The sequence below is a fragment of the Loxodonta africana genome, chromosome 10, assembly GCF_030014295.1.
Source record: "Loxodonta africana isolate mLoxAfr1 chromosome 10, mLoxAfr1.hap2, whole genome shotgun sequence".
NCBI classification, from domain to species: Eukaryota; Metazoa; Chordata; class Mammalia; order Proboscidea; family Elephantidae; genus Loxodonta; species Loxodonta africana.
This window is the reverse complement of record NC_087351.1, coordinates 42068703-42093374: the sequence shown is the minus strand read 5'-3', so window position 1 is coordinate 42093374 and position 24672 is coordinate 42068703. Positions and strand designations below refer to the sequence as shown.

At 38.8% G+C, this 24672-nt stretch overlaps 1 pseudogene; it reads right to left on the bottom strand.

Annotated features, from left to right (window-relative positions):
- Positions 1–22791: 22791 nt before the first annotated feature.
- Positions 22792–23582, bottom strand: LOC100674998 (small ribosomal subunit protein eS6-like; annotated as a pseudogene).
- Between the last annotated feature and the right edge of the window lie 1090 nt (positions 23583–24672).

Here is a 24672-nt window from a genome sequence, read left to right as displayed (position 1 = left end):
GAGACAGAAGTGTACGATTTGGAATCTGCAATGGATCGTGACTCAGTCTGCTTGTTCTCACACTTTGTATTGTTTCTTGGCACCACTGTATGTCTTAAAGCACACACCAGTTCTGCCAGTGACAGACCTCCTTAGCCGATCCTCATTATCACCGTGGCACAGAATCAAACCCCCATTCAATTCTCTTTGCTTTTAAGAAAAGTATCTTTTGAGCCTTACATCAATGTCATGTCAGAGAACTAGGGAGCTCCCTGCTTATAGATTTACCCTTTTGAATGGAAAACAAGTAAAGGGATTAGCCAACTAGCAACAAAGGGAAGCCCCTTGCCCTAACATCTACCCTTCCCGTTAACCAATATCAGGGGAAGCATCTTCTGCTTTTGGGGCAAGAACCTTGACTAAATCGGTAACACTCATGTTTTCCATCTTTTCTTATAACCTTCATTCTTTGCAATGAGGGAGTGGGAGAAAATTCTTCCAACTTTACTTTCATCTGAAAGGCCATGCATATTCTGTGTGCCATCCTGACTGCTTTTAAAGTAATGAAAAAAATCCCGAGTAATGGAAAATATCTTGAGGCCATGGTGGTTACTGGGAATAAAGTAACCAGAAAAATGGGATGGGAAAGAGAAGTCAGTAGAAGGCACAGTGTCAAGGTAAGAAAGGAATAGAGGCTGAGGGGAGCCAAAAGAGAGAAGGGGTCAGTATCTGGGAACACTGGATAATACGCTTTCAGAATTTCAGCAGGGCCATAGAACCTTTATATAAGTGCTATTCTCTGCTCAGGCAGTAACTCTGCTGCCTTTTGGATAATTCAGGATTCTGCTTCTCATCTCCAGCCTCCTTACTTACCTCGAAGGCATTTTCCAGAGAGGACATATGTTCTTCATTTTCCATCCTACGTTACATGGTAGCACAACTTTCCTACCGCCACCAAGAATCTTTGTCTGCTTGCCGGAGGGTTGCAACATACAAGCACACACTCACCCACCCACACAAACACAGGCTAAGCAGCCTTGTCTGCCCATTTCTATGTCTCTTATATCTAAGAACTATGCTTGTAAAAGAGCTGGAAAAAAAATTTAGGTACATTTTCTATCTATCCATTCATGAAACTAGTTTTTAGTGAGCATTGTGTTTATCATTTGTTCTGGCCTAAAGTTTTTTACAAAGTAAAACATTTAAAAATTTTATTTATTAAAAAAACAGAAAATTGTAATAAAGAGAATTTATAAAATACTTTCATCCTATTATACTACATTGTATTATCTCATTGTACCACATTGAATTACCTTTTGGAGCCCTGGTGGTGCAGTGGTTAAGCGTTTGGCTGCTAACCAAAAGTTCAAATCCACCAGCCGCTCCTTGGAAACCCTGTGGGCCAGTTCTACTGTGTGCCACAGGGTTGCTATGAGTCGGAATCAACTTGATGGCAGTGGGTTTGGGTTTTTTGGTTTATATTACTTTTTGGCATTTATATCCTTGATACTTGTTTCATTTAATATATGATGAATCTTTTAGAATGTCTGTTAGTTAGAATTGGCTAATTTATGCTGCAATAACCAAAATCCCAAAATCTCAGTGGTTTAACATCAAAAAAGTTTATTTCTTGCTCATGTTACTTGTCCTAAACGGATCAGTCAAGGAGTCTGCACCACACAGTCAGACCGATGGGAGCTCCATCATCTTGTAGCTGCAGTTTTTAGAACACACTGACTCCTCAGTTTCTAAAGCAAGAGAAGGAAGAGATTGGAAACTCTTGTAAGAGTTTTTTGTTGCCTGAGTCTGGAAGCGACACACATCATTTCCATATTTCATTGGCCATAAAAAGTCACCTGGCTCCACCTTACTGCAAGGCGGACAGGAAATGAAAAGAGCAAGTGAAACACTGGTAGGCATTACTGTCTCTGCTGCATCACGTTAATAAAATCAAACCAAACCCAGTGCCGTGGAGTCGATTCCGACTCATAGCGACCCTATAGGACAGAGTAGAACTGCCCCATAGAGTTTCCAAGGAGTGCCTGGTGGATTCGAACTGCTGACCCTTTGATGAGCAGCCGTAGCACTTAACCACTACGCCACCAGGGTTTCCAAATAAATATGAATCTAATTCACAATTTTTATAAGCTAAACAGAAGGAACCTGTATATAAATCAAGAGGCAGTTGTTCAGACAGAACAAGGCGATACTGAGTGGCTTAAAGTCAGAAAATGTGTGCATCACAGTTGTATCCTTTCATCATACCTGTTCAATCTATATGCTAGCAAATAATCCGAGAAGCTAGACTATATGAGGAAGAACGGGGCGTCAGGATCGGAGGAAGATTCATTAACAACCTGCGTTATGCAGATGACACAACCTTGCTTGCTGAAAGTGAAGAGGACCTGAAGCATTTACTAATGAAGATCAAAGGCCACAGCCTTCAGTATGGATTGCACCTCAGCATAAAGAAAAAAGTCCTCACAACTGGACCAATAAGCAACATCATGACAAACAGAGAAAAGATTGAAGTTGTCAAGGATTTCATTTTACTTGGATCCACAATCAACAGCCATGGAAGCAGCAGTCAAGAAATCAAAAAATGCGTTGTATTGGGCAAATCTGCTGCAAAGGACTTCTATAAAGTGTAGAAAAGCAAAGACATCTCTTTGAAGACTAAGGTGCACCTGACCTAAGCCATGGTATTTTCAGTTGCATCGTGTGCATGTGAAAGCTGGACAATGAATAAGGAAGACCGAAGAAGAGCTGACACCTTTGAATTGTGGTGTTGGCGAATAATATTTAATATACCATAGACTGCCAAAAGAGCAAACAAATCCATCTTGAGAGAAGTACAACCAGAATGCTCCTTAGAAGCAAGGTTGGCAAGACTGCGTCTTACATACTTTGGACATGTTGTCAGGAGGGATCAGTCCCTGGAGAAGGACATCATGCTTGGTAAAGTACAGGGTCAGCGGAAAAGAGGAAGACACTCAATGAGGTGGATTGACAGAGTGGCTGCAACAATGAGCTCAAGCATAACAACGATTGTAAGGATGGCGCAGGACCGGGCAGTGTTTCGTCCTGTTCTGCGTAGGGTCTCTATGAGTCAGAACCAACTCAAGGGTACTTAACAACAACAACGAACAGAATTCTCTTTTTAAATAATATTTTATTGTGTTTCCAATGACAGTTTACACAGCAATTTGGGTTCCCACTCAATAATTTCTACCCAAGTTGCTCAGTGACATTGGTTATTGTCATGGATTGAATTATGTTCCCCAAATAAGTGTGTATCAACTTGGTTAGGCCATGATTCCCAGTATTGTATGGTTGTCCTCCATTTTGTGATTGTAATTTTATGTTGAGAGGATTAGGGTGGGATTGTAACACCACCCTCACTCAGATCACCTCCCTGATCCAAGGTAAAGGGAGTTTCTCCGGGGTGTGGCCTGCACCACCTTTTATCTCTCAAGAGATAAAAGGAAAGGGAAGCAAGCAGAGGGTTGGGGACCTCATGCCACCAAGAAAGCAACACCAGAAGCAGAGTGTGTCCTTTGGATGTGGGGTCCCTGCATCTGAGAAGCCCCTCGACCATGGGAAGATTGAGGACAAGGACTTTCCTCCAGAGCTGACAGAGAAAGAAAGACTTTCCCTGGAGCCAACGCCCCAAATTTGGACTTGTAACCTACTAGACTGTGAGAAAATAAATTTCTCTGTTAAAGCCATCCACTTGTGGTATTTCTGTTATGGCAGCACTAGAAGGCTAAGACAGTCACATCCTTTACAATACATGAAGAGTCTCATTATTTATCTTTGTGTTAAAGTAATTGTTGACTGATTGGTCTCATATAGGTAATTTTTTAAAGGAGCACAATAGTTGAGGGTGATATTCATTATTTTTTGAGCCAATTTGTTATTCAGCTACAAGGTGACCTCAAGGGTTAGTTTAGGTTGATGGTTTGAAGAGTCTTTCAGGGCAATAGCCTCAGGGAGTCCTCCAGTCTCAACCAGCCCAGTAGGTCTGTTTTTTTTTTTTTTTGCTTTTTAGGAATTTAAGGTTCTGTTCCACATTTTTCTCTCATTCTTTTAGGGTCTGTCTACCGTGGCCCTAATTAGTATGGTTGGTAGTGGTAGCTGGGCACAATGTAGTTCTTCTGGTCTCAGGGTAGATGACGCCATGACTTGTGTAAACTGTTAGTCCTGTAGACTAGTTTCTTATTTGCAAGAAGAATTACTTTAAATGTATATGCCATGATTATTTAATCACCTGTAGCTGAGCATTTAGATCGTTCTGGTTTTTAGCTACTCTAAACAACTCTTTCTATCTACATATTGAGTACTTTTATGATTGTTTCTTTAGGATGGATTTCTATAATTTGAATTTCTAGGTCAAGGCATTTACGCAATTAAGGTTTGTATACATAATGTCAAAATATTCTCCAGATTGGCTGTCCAAATTGATATTGCCACAGCAATAATGATTATGCTCATTTCTTCATACCCTCACCAAAATTATTATTTACTTTGGACGTCTGCCATCATGAAGGGGATGAGGAGAAAATGGAACTTCGCTGTTTTAATTTGAATTTCTTGGATACTTTGGCCTCTGCTTTAAAATGCCCCATTGTTCTGGAGAAAATAACTCATGACAATTTAGGATCTCAAGTTGGGTAGTACAGCAATTTGTGTGAGAAAAAGAAATAGGTAAAGAGTTTCCATATAAATTATTGTCATGAAAATGGTATCTTTTAAAACTATGTATTAAATAGTTGGGAAACCCTGGTGGTGTAGTGGTTAAGTGCTACGGCTGCCCTCCAAAGGGTCAGCAGTTCGAATCCCCCAGGCAGTCCCTGGAAACTCCATGGGGCAGCTCTACTCTGTCCTATAGGGTCGCTATGAGTCGGAATTGATTCAACAGCACTGGGTTTGGTCTGGTTTATTAAATAGTTATTCTACTTATATCTAAAAAGCAAATTTTATTTCTTAACATTTTGAGCCAGCCATTTTAGAATCTTGGAACTTTTGCCAGGATTTCTTTACCAAGAACAAGTAAAATGTTTCCTATTGTGAAGATGTGAAGAACAGATGTTTTCTTCATTAATATATAGAAATAGTCATTTTTATCTTAAACAACATTAGAATTTTTAAAAGTGTATTGAAAATAAGTGTCTAGTTAAATTTTCAAGTGTCTGATGTGCCAAAAAATGTTTATGAACACAGTGAACAAAATGTATATATTAGGTCAGAATCTTTGATAAAAGAATCTAGATAAATGTCACTAAATTAACAAGGACCATGTTGCTTTGGAGAGAAAATTAGAGAAGTTTTTGTCCCATCTGCCTTTCCTCATTATTTTACCACCTCCAATTTTTTTTTTTTTAATTCACTTTTCCTGTTAACTTTATGGGGTGACTTCATGTTTATAAACTGAAGAGAAAGATCTATATTTCATTGATTCTGTGATTTTTTTGCCGTTGTTATTGTATTTGTTCACATTTTATTATTTCTGAAGTTGGGATGCATTTTACAGTTGCCGTTAGCCAGGCAGCAGATGTAACTTTTAGTCACTGTCAGCACACGCATGTCAAGGCTTAGAGGATGGGTGAAACACCTGGAAGACAGCCTTGGAGACAGCAGAGGAGCACTCTTAGGAAATAGCTCATCCTCAACACTTTTGATGGAAACCCTGGCGGCGTAGTGGTTAAGTGCTACGGCTGCTAACCAAAAGGTCAGCAGTTCAAACCCACCAAGCGCTCCCTGAAAACTCTATAGGGCAGTTCTGTGCTGCCCTATAGAGTCGCTATGAGTCGGAGTCATCTTGAAGGCAGTGAGTTTTTTTTTAGTTCAACACTTTTGATAGCACAGAGGACAACACCATGTGGAAAAATAACATGAACAGTTCTGAGTATATAAGGAATCAGAATGTGAATTCAAAGTTTTAAGAATGCATTATCCAATTTATATGCCTGTGTTTTCCTTTTTACTGGCACAGAAGTGATATATTATGAAAACCTATGCCAAAATTACTTTTAATAAATGTAAAATAGAAAGTCTGAGTGGTAAAGCACTGTGTCATGGTTTAATGGCAGCATATTTTTTCTTTATGAATTGATGACATCTTAGAATCAATAAAACAAAGTTATAGGTGATGAAAGATTGAAGATTTGAAAAAGGGGGATGTATCCTAGAAGAGGTGGAAGTAGATGAGATCATGGACACAAGTAGAGAGAAGAGTCACCTTTGGAAAGGAGGTGAAATTCTTTGTGTCAGAAGGAAAGGAGGAGATGAATTTTCTTCCTTTAATTTCTCACTGTTCCTTATATCTGACGCCCACTCATGCTGCTATAGAAATTCCAGTCAGTCTTCCAAGAGGAAGTGATTATCCTATTGCACACTGATGCAAAAATCTGAGTAACAAAACCTGGCATTTACTGCACACATACTATATTCCAGGCATTATGTTTAACACTTTTTATGAAGAAGACATTTGAAAGTGCACAGGTCTGACGGTCCTAACTTCTTTGCAAAGTTTAAGTTAAAGCATGTGATGTTTCCCAAGGGTGTTTTACTATAAAGAAGGAAAGAAAAAAAAAAAAAGTAGAAGGAGAAGGATAAATCCAGGATCTGGGAACTTAGGGAGATATCACTACTCAAGATTCACAATGCTTATTAGCGTATTAAAAGTTCTGAGAGGGCCTCCAGGTAAAATTTTCCTACTTAACTAAAATTTAAACCCAGTATTTCTGAAACTATTTTACTCTGAGATTCTCGTTACATAACCATCTGAACATTCTACATACCTAGTATTCTACAGAAGATACTGGAGCATATTAATTTAAGGTCTCCTGTAGGACTTTGGAGTGAACTAGAAAAATTTAGAATAGCCTTCATGGGAAATAAAAACAAATAACATTTACAGAGCTTATTCTGCACACCGAGGCTAAGTGTTTTGCATGCAGTCTTTCATTTACTTACAGTGAAGAAATGATTGGGAGACAGTATAGTAAAGTGCTTAGAGAATGAGGTCTGGAGGTTGAAATCTTCATTCTGCTACAAGATAATCAAGTGAGTTATCCTCTTGGTCCCTCAGTTTCCTCATCTGCAGTGTGGAGATAATCGTATCTCCCCCTCATTATGTTATAAACAAACAAACAAACAAACAAAACCCACTGCCATCGAGTCGATTCTGACTCATACCTCTCATTAGTGAGGATAAAATGAGTTAATCTATACACGCTGTATACTTGAGAAGGAAACCCTGGTGGTGTGGAGGTTAAGCGCTACAGTTGCTAACCAAAAGTTCAGCAGTTTGAATCTACCAGGTGCTCCTTGGAAACTCTATGGGGCAGTTTTACCCTGTCCTATAGGATCGCTATGAGTTGGAATCAACTCGACAGCAATGGGTTTGGTTTGGTGTTTATACTTGAGAAGATCAAGACTTATGGAGGAATCCGTGTGACAGGTACAATGATAAAACCCATGTTTCTGATAAGGAAACTGAAGCAAGCAGAGGTTAAGATCACATACTTAATAAGTGGCAGGGCTGTGACTTGCTTTTAGATCTTTCTGATGCCAGCTCCTATACTGCCTTCCTAGTATTATAGGCAGTCAATTTGAGAAGAAAAATAATTGCTGAGCAACAAAGTAGACCCAGTTGAGTAGCATGGGTTTCTAGTGAAGTCACTTAGTTGGGTTTGATGACTTAAACCTATGGTAAGTGTTACAGAAAGTGGATAGTATGTGGGTGGGGTGTGTCTATATAAATTTACATGTTTTTATTTATATATTTTAATAACAATTTCTTTTAGATAAGACACAAAAGCTATAATCCATTAAGAAGGAAAACAGATGTATCAATATTTAAAATGTCTGTCTGGCAAATCACAGCAAAGTTATAAGACAAACAACATACAAAGAGAAGATATTTTCAAACATGTGTAAGAGACACAATATTGCTCTTCAGGATATTTAAAGAACTCCTACAAATACGTAAGATAAAAAGACAAACATCTCAAAAGAAAACTGGATAAAATACATGAAAATAAATTCACAAAGAAACCCAAACAGTTAATAATTATGAAAAGATGTTCAAGCTCGGTAATCATGGAGGGATTTAAAATAAGGAGACTTCATTTTATATGCATCAGATTGGCAAAGTCTGACAATATAATAGAAAAGGGTAGTGAGGATGTAGAGAAACAAGAACTATTAAACATCACTGATAAATTCATAAATCTCTTTAGAGAGCCAATTGGTACTCTGCAATAAAGATAAACCCATTGCCATCGAGTCAATTCTGACTCATAGTGACACAGTAGAGTAGAACTGCCCCATAAGATTTCCAAGGCTGTAATCTTTTTTAATTTTTATTGTACTTTTAGTGAAAGTTTACAAATCAAGTCAGTCTCTCATACAAAAATTTATATACTCCTAATTGCTCTTCTCCTAATGAGACAGCCTATTTCTTCCCTCCACTCTCTCTTTTTGTGTCCATTCCTCCAGCTTCTGACCACCTCTGCCCTCTCATCTCCTCTCCAGATAGGAGATGCCAAAATAGTCTCAAGAGTCTACTTGATCCGAGAAGCTCTTTCTTCACCAGCATCTTTTTCTATCCCATTGTCCAGTCCAATCCCTGTCTGAAGAGTTGGCTTTGGGAATGGTTCCTGTCTTGGGCTAACAGAAGGTCTGGGGGCCATGACCACCAGGGTCCTTCTAGTCTCAGTCAGATCATTAAGTCTGGTCCTTTTAAGAGAATTTGGGGTCTGCATCTCACTGCTCTCCTGCTCCCTCAGGGGTTCTCTGTTGCATTCCTTGTCAGGGCAGTCATCAGTTGTAGCCGGGCACCATCTAGTTCTTCTGGTCTCAGGCTGATGTAATCTCTGGTTTATGTGGTCCTTTCTGTCTCTTGGGCTCATAATTACCTTGTGTCCTTGGTGTTATTCATTCTCCTTTGCTCCAGGTGGCTTGAGACCAATTGATGCATCTTAGATGGCCACTTGCTAGCATTTAAGACCCCAGATGCAAAGCTGTAATCTTTACAGAAGCAGACTGCCACATTTTTCTCCTGTGGAGCAGCTGGTGGGTTTGAACTGCTGGCTTTCCAGTTAGCAGCAGTTAGCTCTAACCACTGTACCACCAAGGCTCACTGAAGTAAAGACAGAGTGCTTATATCCTACAACCCAGCAATTGTGCTTGGAGATATTTGCACCCATAGACAATCCTTGAATATGTGCAAAGATTACATAAGGATAATCATACAGTACATGATATTGTATACAATAGTGAAAAATTGGAAACATCCAATAGGAATTGAGAAATAAGTTATGGCATAGTGAGTTATTTAATGAAATGCTACATAGCTGATAAAGTGAACAAACTAGTTACATATGTATTTATACGGAAAAATCTAAAACAATGTTGAGTTATAGAAAGCAAATTGAAGACTAACATGTACAGCCTGAGTGCATTTATGAATAATTAAAAGAACACACAAAGCATTATTTATACATAGATGTATATACAAAGTATAAAAGCATGACCTAGAAGCTTACACAAGACCTAGAAGGTTACAAATCAAATAATGCTTGTCTTTCGAAAGGAAGGAAGGGAGGGAAATGTTGTGGAGAGGAGGAACAAGTACTGCTTCAAATTTACCTGAAATGTCTTTTTTTTTTTTTTAATCTGAAACAAAATGACAAACTATAAGAGTTTGTTAATTCTGTAAAGTGAGTAGCGCATGAATGAAGAAGGTGATGATAATGATGTGTGTGTGCGTTTTCTTTAGTTTGAAAACATTTCCTCCAAAATATTCAATGAAAAGCTAAGACAGCTTAAATAGTACTGTAATGGCAAGAAGGTGATGCTGAGTGAACAATATGGATTGCAAAAGAAGAGACTGGCTGTAAAATGGTTCCCTCAACTCTGCTACCATCAGATTGCTTTCTCTTCTCTCTAGATTCTTTCACAATCAAATGCAAATGTTAACTTGAAAGGGTAACCCCTTGGCCCAGTGGTGTAGCAATATGGATTAATTTTGCAGATGAGCGGGAAGCACTTCATAGCTTTAAGGAAAGGGACAGGGCTATGAGTCAGAATCGACTCCATGGCACAAACCAATAAGATCTAAAAGTAAAAGCCCAGAGTTTAGGATGATGAGTGTGAACATAGAGACCAGGGCAGGAGATCCAGGAAAGTGTATGTGGAGTCATCCTGCCTTGTAGGGCTGGGATGGGGGAGGTGAGTACTACAACTTGAAGAAGAAGGAAGTTGGTGCCAAGTCTTGCATTTGAACCAGAGCAGGTCCTGCTGTCCATCACCTGACTTCCTCTAGGGTTCCTGGAAGTACTAGACTTTCCCTTTGCTTCAGACAGTGGACTTTTGCTTAGCTAGCTAATCAGTCAACATTTATTGGTCTCATCACTATTCATAGAACACTGTATTCCGTGGAGTAGATACAAAAGAAATAGAAATAGAAGCCACTTACAAGGGGCTTCATGTAACTATATTAAAAATCCCTCCAGATACAGGATAAAGAAAAGATTTTTCATCAGCTACACATACTCTCCTAGGCCATCACAACTCATAAATCAACAATTACAATTTCTTTGCAACAGGACTTCTCTGGCGAACTAATTTTAGGTTCATGTTTTGTGGGTAAGATTTTTTTTTTTCTTCCCTTCAATTAACTTTCCTCAACAGACATCTCCCACTTCTGATATGTAGTGAATTCTGCCCAAATTTCCCTTGATTTTTATAAATTTCCTAGAGGCCACATATGAAATATTTCTTGTCTCAATTTCCTTCTTTTTGACTTTTATTTTCCCTGAGAAGAACACATATCTACAATGACATGCAAGTGCTTTTTGACCTCATTTGATACATCCCTCAGAAAACCTCTCTGAGTCTTAATAACATCTTTGCTGCTGCTTGCTATTGTGGAATATGGTGCTGACACTCTCAGAAAGTTTCTGATCTTTCCCAGCACCTGCTTTTTTCAAATACGCAATTGAATTTTTCACAGTTGAACTCTAACATTTCTCTCCTAACTGAGTGAAGTTTCACAACACACTTGAAATATTTCTGAGGCTGGGCATATGTTCCTGTTTATCCAACACAAAGCAGAGGCCTCTTTGAACTTTTGTCTCCTGATAATGTGCCTCATATTTTAACATCATAACACTCTAAGATTGCAACTGTTTGGAGCCTTTCGTACTTCCCAAAGAATTTTCTCTCACTTTTTTTTTCTCTCTCATTTTAAACAACTGTCTAAGGGTTGTAGTAGACCGTCTTGGTGATCAATGCCAATAAACCTTTGGTATGTTCCCTCATTTTTCTTTATCTTACACATGTATTTAAAATTTTACAAGACCATCTCACGAGTCAATACATCTTTGGGTGTCAGAAACTCAATTGATGCCAGGAGGCTTTGCTCCCCAAGAGGTTGAACCCTTTCACTTTTTTCTTCAGAAGCATTTCCAGCCGTTCTCTCCTCTCTCTTTCTGACTGGTGTTGCTTCCTCGGCTCTTGAGAGACTAGCATAACGCAGAGCCACATCCACTGGGAACTGGAATGATGAGCGTACAGGTTGGTTATATTAAAATATTAAAACTCATCTGAATCTTTGTCAGGTTTGACTTTTTATCCTTTGTGGGCTTTTTAATTTTTTAAAAATCTGGCTCAGAGAAACCTGAAAATGACTTCTCTTTGGCTCTTTAACACCTTCTTCACACACCACAAGAATATTATCCAGGATGCATTTGGCCCCCTATCTGTCATGAAACCTTAGTGAGATATTTCTCTGGAGTTCCTCCAAAGACGAGGGATCCCACATGGCATCCTTTTACACCTCTAGGGAGGAAAAGGAGGTATTCAAACTGCATCATTTGCTGGCTGTATTCTTGGTTGGATCCAAAAATACCAGTTTTACTCAAGTGCTGTTACCTTATTTGCTAAGAAAATATTACCTTCTCAGTCCCTCTTTTTTGATAGACTTTTAATCTACATTCTTCACCCCTTTTGGTCTACTGCCCCTCTTATCAAACAGCGTAATAGACTGTCACATGAGTTCTAAGAAAATGGATAAAGTGATACATGTTTTGAGATATACTGATTATCTGGGCTTCACAAAAGCAAAACTTTAACATTTTTGTCCAAAATATCAGAAACTCCAATTTTAACAAAATTTGCAATTACAGCACTTCAAGTGAACTGATTTTCTTTCAACCTAGTGTTGCCTGCACTATTATCTTTGAGTTCTTCATAAAAAGATCAACTTATAAGTCCAAGATGTCATCATAACCATGAGTATCTTTTACCAGATTTTTACTCAAGCGATTGAGCAGAAATTAATTTCTCATAGTTTCTATTTCTCTATATTAAAAAGCTCAATTTTTCTATTTACCTTTTGTCCATGATTTGTTTGCAGAGAAGAAAGGAGCAATTAATTAATTTATTTAGTATAGACATACTAACTAAATAATTGGGCCCTCTGGAATCTACTCTGGAGTCCAAAATACCTGAGTTGGTTGTCCATACTGACAAAATTACCTGGATTACAAAGCAAGGCTTCCTGGAAATTTTATTTAGAAATACGCTGCAGTCAATATTCATTTCCTAAGAGATCCAGTACAGCAGAAAAATATAATTGTAAGGAAGTCTTGTCCTTAGTTTGGTGGCCTAGAATAATAAAGTGTTCCTAATAAATTTTTTTTTTTTTTTTAATAAATAGTCATATCAACTCATGTTATTGTTAAATGCCGTTGGGTCGGCTCCAACTCATAGCAACACTATGTATAATAGAACAAAACGTTGCCCAGTCCTGTGCCATCCTCACAATCGTTGCTAAGTTTGAGCTCATTGTTGTAGCCACTGTGTCAGTCCTTTTCATTGAGGGTCTCTTTCTTTTTTGCTGACCCTCTACTTTACCAAGTATGATGTCCTTCTCCAGTGAATGGTGTCTACTGATGACGTGTCTGAAGTAAGCAAGATGAAGTCTCGTCATCCTTGCTTCTGAAGAGCCTTCTGGCTGTATTTCCTCCAACACAGATTTGGTCATGCTTTTGGCAATCCAAGGTATAGTCAATATTCTTCACCAACACCACATTTTGAATGCATCAATTCCTTGGTCTTCCTTTTTCATTGTCTAAATAATTTTTGTAATTATAGCTATAATATACAACACAAATGTCAAAAATGATTTTTGTACAAGTAGGTGAAATTAAACGGTAAGGTTATATTAATAAAAATGACAAAGAGTAATGGAGGGAAGGATAGCAAGAACTAGAAGTTAGTGAAATTCTTTATCTTAAATAAAGAGGAATTCAAAAGATCAATTCATTGTTTATTTTATTGAATCATGAAAGTAGTGCTTGTATATTATATACCACTTGTAAAAAAAAAAAGGTATTGACAGATTTAAATTTTTTTCTCATTATACTTTTTGTTTGTCCCATATTTCTGGAATGAGTCAGTTATATACATTTATTTCAGGTATTACTTAGATATATCCTACAAAAGAAAGTCTAAAAGTGCTTTCTCTAAGTATATAAAACATTGAATTTTTATTAAATCAGGATTTAATGACAAAAACCAAAATCAAAATTTAATTTGTATTTTCTTTCTCCCAAGAACCTTTTGTTAAATCTAATTACAGGTGAAATGGCTGTATACATTAACAAATCAAGAAGGAAAGAGACTAATTCATAGACCAAGGATGATAGTGTATGTCAATTTTGCCCATGATTTTATTGAGACTTACTTTGAGAACTTGAGGAAAAACAAATCTTAGGTGAAAATTATTGTTAAGGGGAGGAAGAAGGAGGAAACCTGACTGGTCCCTGCTGAAAGTTTCAGTCAAGGTATGTGTGGGAGAAGAGGAGAAAGAGTGGCAAGAGATGGGCCACCAGGAACCTATATTCCCATCTGCTTAGTTATCTAGTGCTGCTATAACAGAAATAGCAGAAGTGGAGGGCTTCAACAAACAGAAGCTTATTCTCTACAGTCTAGTAGGCTAGAAGTCCAAATTCAGGGCATCAGCTCAGGGGAAGACTTTCTGTCTCTGTCAGCTCTGCAGGAAGGTCCTTATCATCAATCTTCCCTGGACTGGGAGCTTCTCAGCCCAGGGGGCCCTGAGTTCAAAGGACCAGCTCTTCTCCTGGCACTACCTTCTTGGTGGTATGCGGTCCCTATGTCTCTCTGCTTACCTCTCTCTTTTGTATCTCAAGAGAGATTGATTTAAGACACAACCTAATCTTGTAGATTGAGTCCTGCCTTATTAACATAACTCCTGCTAATCCCATCTCATCAACATAATAGAGAGAGGATTTACAACACATAGGAAAATCACATCAGATGACAGTCACACAATACTGGGAATCATGACCTAGACAAATAGATACGCATAATTTTTGGGGACACAATTCAATCCATGACACCACACATGGCACGGCGTGGCTTGTTGAGATGGCCCTAAATCTCCTAGGTTCAGTTCATTTGCTTTTAAATTAATCAGCTTTTTTTGTCCACATCATAGAAATTGGAAATGAGTCTTGAGCTGAGGTATAAGCTACATGAGCTACTTTTGAGTCGTTCTCTTACTAAGGAAAGGGAGGAAGTGAACACTACCTAGGAAAGTATAAAATGACCATAATGGAAAGCAATGATTTGCCTTTTGCTAAAGCGGTAACGACATGTGCAAAGTGCTGGAGATGGAAAACCAAAAGGGAAGAACACGCTCGGTGTTTCTCAAGCTGAAAGAACTGAAGAAAAATTCAAGCCTCGAGTTGCAATAGGGAAGGATTCCATGGGGAAAATATTAAATGGCACAGGAAGCATCAAAAGAAGATGGAAGGAGTACACAGAGTCATTAAACCAAAAAGAATCAGTCGATATTCAACCATTTCAAGAGGTGGCATATGATCAGGAACCAATGGTACTGAAGGAAGCAGTCCAAGCTGCTCTGAAGGCATTGGCGAAAAACAAGGCTCCGGGAATTGATGGAATATCAATTGAGATGTTTCAACAAACAGATGCAGCACTGGAGGTGCACACTCGTCTATGTCAAGAAATATGGAAGACAGCTTCCTGGCCAACTGACTGGAAGAGATCCATATTTATGCCTATTCCCAAGAAAGGTGATCCAACCAAATGTGGAAATTATAGAACAATATCATTAATATCACATGCAGGGAAAATTTTGCTGAAGATCATTCAAAAACGGCTGCAGCAGTATATCGACAGGGAACTGCCAGAAATTCAGGCTGGATTCAGAAGAGGACGTGGAACCAGGGATATCATTGCTGATGTCAGATGGATCCTGGCTGAAAGCAGAGAATACCAGAAGGATGTTTACCTGTGTTTTATTGACTATGCAAAGGCATTCGACTGTGTGGATCATAACAAACTATGGATAACACTGCAAAGAATGGGAATTCCAGAACACTTAATTGTGTTCATGAGGAACCCTTACATAGATCAAGAGGCAGTTGTTCAGACAGAACAAGGGGATACTGATTGGTTTAAAGTCAAGAAAGGTGTGCGTCAGGGTTGTATTCTTTCACCATACCTATGTAATCTGTATGCTGAACAAATAATCCAAGAAGCTGGACTATATGAAGAAGAACAGGGCATCCAGATTGGAGGAAGAATCATTAACAACCTGCATTATGCAGATGACACAACCTTAGCTTGCTGAAAGTGAAGAGGACTTGAAGCACTTACTAATGAAGATCAAAGGCCACAGCCTTCAGTGTGGATTACACCTCAACATAAAGAAAACAAACATCCTCACAACTGGACCAATGAGCAACATCATGATAAATGGAGAAAAGATTGAAGTTGTCAAGGATTTCATTTTAGTTGGATCCACAATCAACAGCTATGGAAGTAGCAGTCAAGAAATCAAAAGACGCATTGCATTGGGCAAATCTGCTGCAAAGGCCCTCTTCAAAATGTCGAAGAGCAAAGATGTCACCCTGAAGACTAAGGTGGGCCTGACCCAAGCCATGGTATTTTCAATCACACCATATGCATGTGAAAGCTGCACAATGAATAAGGAAGACCGAAGAAGAGTTGACACCTTTCAATTGTGGTGTTGGCGAAGAGTATTGAATATACCACGGACTGCCAAAAGAACGAACAAGTCTGTCTTGGACGAAGTACAACCAGAATGCTCCTTAGAAGCAAGAATGGTGAGACTGCGTCTTACATACTTTGGACATGTTGTCAGGAGGAATCTGTCCCTGGAGAAGGACATCATGCTTGGCAGAGTACAGGGTCAGCGGAAAAGAGGAAGACCCTCAACAAGGTGGATTGACAGAGTGGCTGCAACAATGAGCCCAAGCATAACAACAATTGTAAGGATGGCGCAGGACCAGGCAGTGTTTCGTTCTGTTGTGCATAGGGTCGCTATGAGTCGGAATCGACTCGACAGCACCTAACAACAACAACAAAGCGATAACTTCATTGGGATTTGAGAGAATATGAGACAATCCTTAGAGAAAAACACAGGTTTCATGAAACTTAAGATAATAATTCCACATGTGTATTGCTATTTTATTTTTAAAGTAATGAAAAAAGAGAAGAATTTGCCCTTTCAAATATGTGAGACAATTGGATTCTCAGTAACAATGCCATTTTTTAAAAAACTTATGTTTTTTTACATGTAATAGGAACAAGAATTAAATGCTTAAAGATGGAGTGCTTAAAAATGAGCTGAGTAATATTCTTCACACAGTTGAGGCTGCCTACCCATACTTTTGCAATATTTTGAAAGAACAGTGTAGGCAACTTAAGAAAAATGAAAATCTTTGTTATTTGTTGAAAAACTATATTTAAAAACTTTTTTTGTTTGTTGTAAAGAATAGCCCTATCAACCTGAGAATTTCTAGCATTCTATTGCCAGGCAAAAATATGGGAAAAATACAAATAAGCTATAACTAATAAGCTGATCCATTGATTCAGTAATTATTTTTCATTGACTGTATTAGGTGCTAAGGTCCATGGTTTATGTCCTCATGAACATAGGGTCTCTGGGTTCTGACCTCATGATAACAACTACAGCAATGGACTCTAAAAGTAAAAAGTCTATTGCAAAAGGAAACTGTCCAGAATAATGGCACTTGTGCTAGAGTGATCAGGTTATGGGTGATCTTTTCCCTTTTTCTCTATTTTCTCAGTTTCTTTCTTTTTTTTCTTTTTTGCAATGTGGATATTACTGTTAACATACTCTTTAAAGCACCACTGATTGGGGACGCTGTGCTAAGTAAAACTGTGCTGAATGCTTTATAAACATTGTCTCATTAATCTTAATGATTAATGATAGTCCTTATAGTTGTAGAAAATAAAGCTTTAAAAGATTAAAAATCATAACTCAGGCACTTATCATAATTTGAAACGTGGCTGGTTTCACTTCAAGTGTTCAAAACCACTATGAAACATTAGCAAATCACAACACTTTTAAAGCTCTATTTGCTCTGCCAGAATATGATACAGCATGTTAAAAGATAGAGTGAAATAAAATTTGCCTGTGATTTAACTTTGTAAATTATGTATTGCTAGAAATATAGCAATCCTTTATTTTGTTTAAATCACCTCAACGGCCACTGTTCCCCTTCCCACTGGGCTGTTGGATAGTTTATCTTTCCTTCTTGAAACTCTTCCAACCCAGTGTTGTACCAGGAATCCAATATTATGTGCACATTTCAAGGCATTCTGAAGATTGTATGGACATTAGTTATCTGTATCCACTGATTACTACTGAAATGTCTACTGTCCAATCCACACAGTTCACTCAGGTCAGGGAAACTCTACAGGTTTTTTATCATGATTTAGGCACAGGGATCTTTGGAGAGACTGGGAAACATATAGTCATTCTTCCTTGTAGTGTTGTAATCTTGGGGCAGAAAGCCGGAAGTAGGTTCCTTGCCTCCAAAACAGCTATAAAATTTAAAACCTCTGTTGGTGTTGTTTGAGGATACCATTTGCCCATACTCTTGTTAACCCTTGTGAGAGGTACATCTTAACTTGTCTGAGACTAATTCCCTGCAGGCTGGCTTTCCAAAGAAGGCATTGGACTCCTGCAAAACTCCATGAAAACTGGGATGACCTATGTTTAGGGCAATAAATACTTGTCACTCTCAAGGCTGGACCCCAGTTCCTCACCCATCATGCCATTCGAGAGGCCATACCCCCCCCAAAAAAACCAAACCCATTGCTGTGAAGTCAATTCCAACTCATAGCGGCCCTATATAGGACAGAGTAGAACTGCCCTATAGGGTTTCCAAGCAGTGGCTGGTGGATTCTAACTGCTGATCTTTTGATTTGCAGCCGTAGCTCTTAACCACTGTACCACCAGGGCTCCAGTTGAGAGGCCAGTGCTCCCTCAACCATGAGGGCTGGTGGGGTGAATTCTCTGCTAACTTGCCACAACATGAAACCACAAGCGTAAGCCTTCTTGACTCACAAGAAAGGTACTGGCACTCCTCCCAACCACAAACGCTGAACTAGCAGCTTAGAGTTGGAGCAAAAGTCCTGCACATCATGTTGTTACTGAATCCTGGTTTCTCATTCAGGGAATAGGTGAGAGCTTTTTCCCTAATCATGCAGCCTAAAAGCATCACAGTCCAAGGGCCTCAATCCCTTTCTCATACATGAAGCTCAGTCCTGCTAGATTGCTCTGTGGAGTCCAGAACCCTGGCTCCTGTTTCTGCCTTTGCACTTTCCTCACGAAATGCTACTCAAGCAAGCCCAGGATGTGTGACATGTGCCTGCTTGAACTTGTTTACACACCCTTTGACATTATCAAATTAGTTTTTACGAACCTCAAGAGTATAAAATGATATTTTTATGCTTTTAATATTTCCTTGGTTATTAGTAGATTGACCATCTTTCCATACGTTTACTGCCCATTTTTGTTTCCTTCTCTTTGAAGTTCCTTTTGATAGTTGTTGCCTTTCTCTTATTAGTTTGTAAAACTTTGTTAGCTGTTATTAGGTTCCGACTCATAGAGACCCTATGCACAACAGAATGAAACACTGCCCAGTCCTGCATCATCCTCACTGCTGTTGCTTTGCTTGAGCCCATCGTTGCAGCCACTGTGTCAATGCATCTTGAGGGTCTTCCTTTTTTTCGCTGACCCTCTGCTTTACCAAGCATGATGTCCTTCTTCAGGGAGTGATTCCTTCTAATAACATGTCCAAAATATGTGAGACACAGTCTCATCATCCTTGCTTCTAAGGAGCATTCTGGTTGTACTTCTTCCAAGACAGATTAGTTTGTCCTTTTGGCAGTCCATGGTATACTACATATTCTTCTCTAACGCCACAATTCAAAGACATCAATTCTTCGGTCTTCCTCATTCATCGTCCAACTTTCACCTGCATATGAGGCTATTGAAAACACTCTGGCTTGGGTCAGGAATACCTTAGTCCTCAAGGTGGTATCTTTGCTTTTCAACACTTTAAAGAGGTTTCTTGCAGCAGATTTGCCCAATACAATGCGTCTTTTGATTTCTTGACTGCTGCTTCCATGGCTGTTGATTGTGGATCCAAGTAAAATGAAATCCTTGACAACATCAATCTTTTCTCTGTTTATCATGATGTTGCTTATTGGTTCAGTTGTGAGGATTTTTGTTTTCTTTATGTTGAGGTGTAATCCATACTGAAGGCTGTGGTCTTTGATCTTCATCAGTAAATGCTTCAAGTCCTCTTCACTTCCAGCAAGCAAGGCTTTGTCATCTGCCTAACACAGGTTGTTAATGAGTCTTCTTCCAATCCTGATACCCCGTTTTTCTTCATATTGTCCAGCTTCTCTGATTATTTGCTTAGCATAAAAATCAAATAGATATGGTGAAAGGATACAACCCTGACACATACCTTTCCTGGCGTAAAACCATGTAGTATCCCTTTGTTCTGTTTGAATGACTGCCTGTTGATCCATGTACAGGTTCCTCGTGAGTACAATTAAGTGTTCTGGAATTCCCATCCTTTGCAATGTTATCCATAATTTGTTATGATCCACACAGTGGAATGCCTTTGCAGAGTCAATAAAACACAGGTAAACATCTTTCAGGTTTTCTCTGCTTTCAGCCAGGATCCATCTGACATCAGCAATGATATCTCTGGTTCCACATCCTCTTCTGAACCCAGCTTGAATTTTTGGCAGTTCCCTGTCAATATATTTTTGCAACTGCTTTTGAATGCTTTTCAGCAAAATTTTCCTTGCATGTGATATTAATGATATCGTTTGATAATTTCTGCATTCGGTTGCATCACCTTTCTTGGGAATAGGCATAAATATGGATCTCTTCCAGTCAGTAGGCCAGGTAGCTGTCTTCCAAATTTTTTGGCATAGATGAGTGAGCAGCTCCAGCACTGTATCTGTTTGTTGAAATGATGGTATTCCATCAATTTCTGGAGGTTTGTTTCTCATCAATACCTTCAGTGCAGCTTGGACTTCTTCCTTCAGTACCATCAGTTCCTGATCATATGCTACCTCCTGAAATGGTTGAACGTTGACCAATTCTTTTTGGTATAGTGACTCTGTGTATTCCTTCCATCTACTTCTGATGCTTCCTGTGTATTTTAGGATTTTGCTCACAGAATCTTTCAGTATTGCAACTCGAGGCTTGGATTTTTTTCTTCAGTTCTTTCAGCTTGAGAAATGCTGAGTGTGTTTTTCTCTTTTGTTTTCCTATCTCCAGGTCTTTGCACATGTCATGGCAGTACTTTACTTTGTCTTCTCGAGCCATCCTTTGAAATCTTCTGTTCTGCTCTTTTATTTCACCATTTTTTCCTTTTCCTTTAGCTACTTGACATTCAAGAGCAAGTTTCAGAGTCTCTTCCGACATCCATTTTGGCTTTTTCTTTCTCTTGTCTTTTTAATGACCTCTTTCTTTCTTCATGAAACCCTGGTGGCGTAGTGGTTAAGTGCTACAGCTGCTAACCAAGAATTCGGCAGTTTGAATCCTCCAGGTGCTCCTTGGAAACTCTATGGGGCAGTTCTACTCTGTTCTAAAGGGTGGCTATGAGTTGGAATCGACTGGACAGCAGTGGGTTGGTTTTTTTCTTTCTTCATGTATGATGTCCTTGATGTCATTCCACAACTCATCTGGTCTTCGGTCATTAGTGTTCAATGCATTAAATCTATTCTTGAGGTAGTCTTTAAATTCAGATGGGATGTACTCAAGGTTGTACTTTGGCTCTCATGGACTTGTTCTAATTTTCTTGAGCAGCAACTTTAACTTGCTTATGAGCAATGGATGGCCTGATCTGCAGTTGGCCCCTGGCCTTGTTCTGACTGATAATATTGAGCTTTTCTGTTGTCTTTTTCCACAAATGTAGTCAATTTGATTCCTGCATATTCCATCTTGCTAGTCCATGTGTATATTTATTATTTATGTTGTTGAAAAAAGATACTTGCAATGAAGACATCATTGGTCTTGCAAAATTCTATCATGTGATCACCAGCATCGTTTCTATCACCCAGGCCATGTTTTCCAAATACCAATCCTTCTTTGTTTCCAACTTTAGCATTCCAATCACCAGTAACTATCGATGCATCCTGATTGCATGTTTGATCAATTTCAGACTGCAGAAGCTGGTAAAGATCTTCAATTTCTATCTTTGGCCTTACTGGTTGGTGCTTAAATTTGAATAATAATCGTATTAACTGGTCTTCCTTGTAGGCGTAAGGATATTATCCTACCACCGACAGCATTGTACTTCAGGATAGATTTTGAAATATTCTTTTTGACAATGAATGCAATGCCATTCTTTTTCAAGTTGTCATTCCCAGATAGTAGACTATATCGTTGTCCAACTCAAAGTGGCCAATACAAGTCCATTTCAGCTCACTAATGCCTAGGATATTGATGTTTATGAGTTCCATTTCATTTTTGATGATTTCCAATTTTCCTAGATTCATACATTCTACGTTCTGATTACTAAAGGGTATTTGCAGCTGTTTCTTCTCATTTCGAGTTGTGCCACATCAGCAAATGAAGGTCTTGAAAGCTTGACTCCATCCAGATCGTTAACGTGGACTCCACTTCGAGGAACAGCTCTTCCCAGTCATATTTCAAGTGCTTTCCAACCTGAGGGGCTCATCTTCTGGCACTATATCAGACAGTGTTCTGCCGTTATTCATAAGGTTTTCACTGGCTAATTCTTTTCATAAGTAGACTACTGGGTCCTTTTCTCTAGTCCGTCTTAGTCTGGAAGCTCAGCTGAAACCTGTCTACCATGGTATTTGAATACCGGTGGCATAGTTTCCAGCATCACAGCAACACACAAGTCCCCAGAGTATGACACACTGACTGACATACGAGGGTGTAAATTTTACTGGATACTAATCATGTCTCTTATATGTGCTGCAAATCCTTTTTTCCCATTGTTTCTCTTCTAACTTTATTTATGGTGTCTGTGTTTTTTTCTTCTTTGTTTGTTTGATTTGGTGTTTGATAAAAAGGAGAGATACAATGCCACAACGGTTAAGTGTTGAGCTGCTAACCAAAAAGATCTTCGGTTTGAACCCACCAGCTGACCTGTGGGAGAAAGATGTGGCAATCTCCTTCCATAAAGATTAAAAAAAACCTAAACCAAAGCCATTGCCGTTAAGTTGATTATGACTGATAGTGAATGACTGGTGTATTTAAATTGCCAACCTTTGGGTTAGTAACTGAGCTTTTAACCACTGCACCACCAGGGCTCCTCCATAAAGATTACATCCTTGGAAACCCTATAAGGCAGTTCTACCCCATCCTATAGGGTTGCTATGAGTTAGAATTGACTGGAAGGCAATGTGTTTACAGGTTTGATAAAAACTACATTTCTACTCTTGACTGTTCACACAAACTAATCCTATACTTCTTTTTCTTTTTAAAATGACTGGTCTTATTTATTATTCTTAGTAAATCTTATTTTTGACTGGACTTAGACTTAGAGATTAAAGTTATCAGAGAGGACAGACTCTGTCTCTTGGCAATTCCTTCTTGGCGTCTTACTTTGGTTACCTTCACTTTCTTGGCCAAATGCTTCTTGTTTATTTTTCTTAGTAAGCTGTTTCTTAATACGCCGGCTTTTTGTGTTCCAGGGCACGTGGAATAACAGGATACTGAGTCATGGGTGCTTTGGTCTTGGGTGTCTTACTTTCTTTGTTCACGGGCTTTCTCACAGCATACTGGTGGACATGGCCTTCTTAAGAGAAATTTTCAAATTATGTTCTTTTGGGCCTCAAATATTGAGACACAGTAGTATTAGTCAGTCCAGAGATATCCTTCTTTCCCTTTTTGCAATAACCAAATGGAGAACACTCAAATTGGCGTATACAATGCAACTCCGAACAGATTTGCACTTCCTGTCTCCAGTTCTTCTTGGTGTATACAGTATTGCCTTTTACTCAGGAGCAGGTGAACACAGCCATGTAGGGAAACCTTGTCTATAGTTCCCACCACCGATTTGGACCACAAAGCTCTTCTGCTCTTCTCCCAGAGTTTCGGGAACAACGTCTGTGGCCATACGCTTGTTATAAAAGGTATGAAGTTTGTGTTCATTGTTCATTTTAATGAGTTTCTAGCAGGCTTGGAAGAAGATACTCATCTTCATCTTGAAGCAGCTGCTTCCCTCTGAGAAGCCACAAGAGACGGCTAATTCTGTATTTCTAACTATGAAGTGGACATTTTTACTTGCATATACAAAATGAATTCATCTTACCTTTCTCTTATAAGCCCTCCTCAATTTTTCTGTCCTATCATGGTCCCGTTGCTACTATATACATAGACTTGAAACTCTTATAGTAAATTTTGACTTTTTTAATGTTTATCCCCTTTCTATACACAGTTAATTCTTATCCTTCATGATGGAGATCTGGGTTTGATTCCTGCCCAAAGCACCTCATGCACAGCCGCCACCCATCTGTCAGTGGAATCTTGCATGTTGCTGTGGTGCTGAACAGGTTTCAGCAAATATTCCAGACAAAGACAGACTAGGAAGAAAGTCCTGGTGATCTACTTCTGCAAATCAGCCAATGAAAACCCCGCTTATCACAATACTCAGACCTGGAACCCATCATGGGGGTGGCGCAGGACCAGGCAGCATTTTGTCCTGTTCTACACAAGCTAGCTACAATTGGAGGGGCCAACTTAACGGCAGCTAACTACATAGACTATTAACCAATATATATTTGATACCAGATAAATACACCTTGACATTATTGCTTTGGGTTTTATCAAAGATGATAGAGAAAATATTATGTTATCATTCTTCTTGCAAATTGTTCCCCCAAATACATCAATTATAGTTTGAAGTTAGAGACAAAAAGCTCATATAAAAAGAAACTGTCATGTGCAGATTTTTAACCAATGAAGGCTATACTATACGGTATTTCAATGATTATTTAATATTCAAATCAACTCCCTTATTTGCCTTTCCAAAAGAAGAGTTATTGGCAAGCCTCTTTCTTGACCTTTTAATAGAACTAACACCTTTTTGTGAGCATCTGAGAGCTCTGGAAGGAGGCAGTGGTTGCCCTAGCTGTTCCTTCTGGCTACCCATCTTCCTGCATGGTTCTCTCAGTCCCATCTATAGGAATTTCTTTTCAGGTTTATTACCTCTTGTAATTTTCACATGAGTCATACAGTCATCAAAATTTTCTTTCTCAGTAGCCAGCTAGGTTGGAAGACAAAAAGAAAAAAAA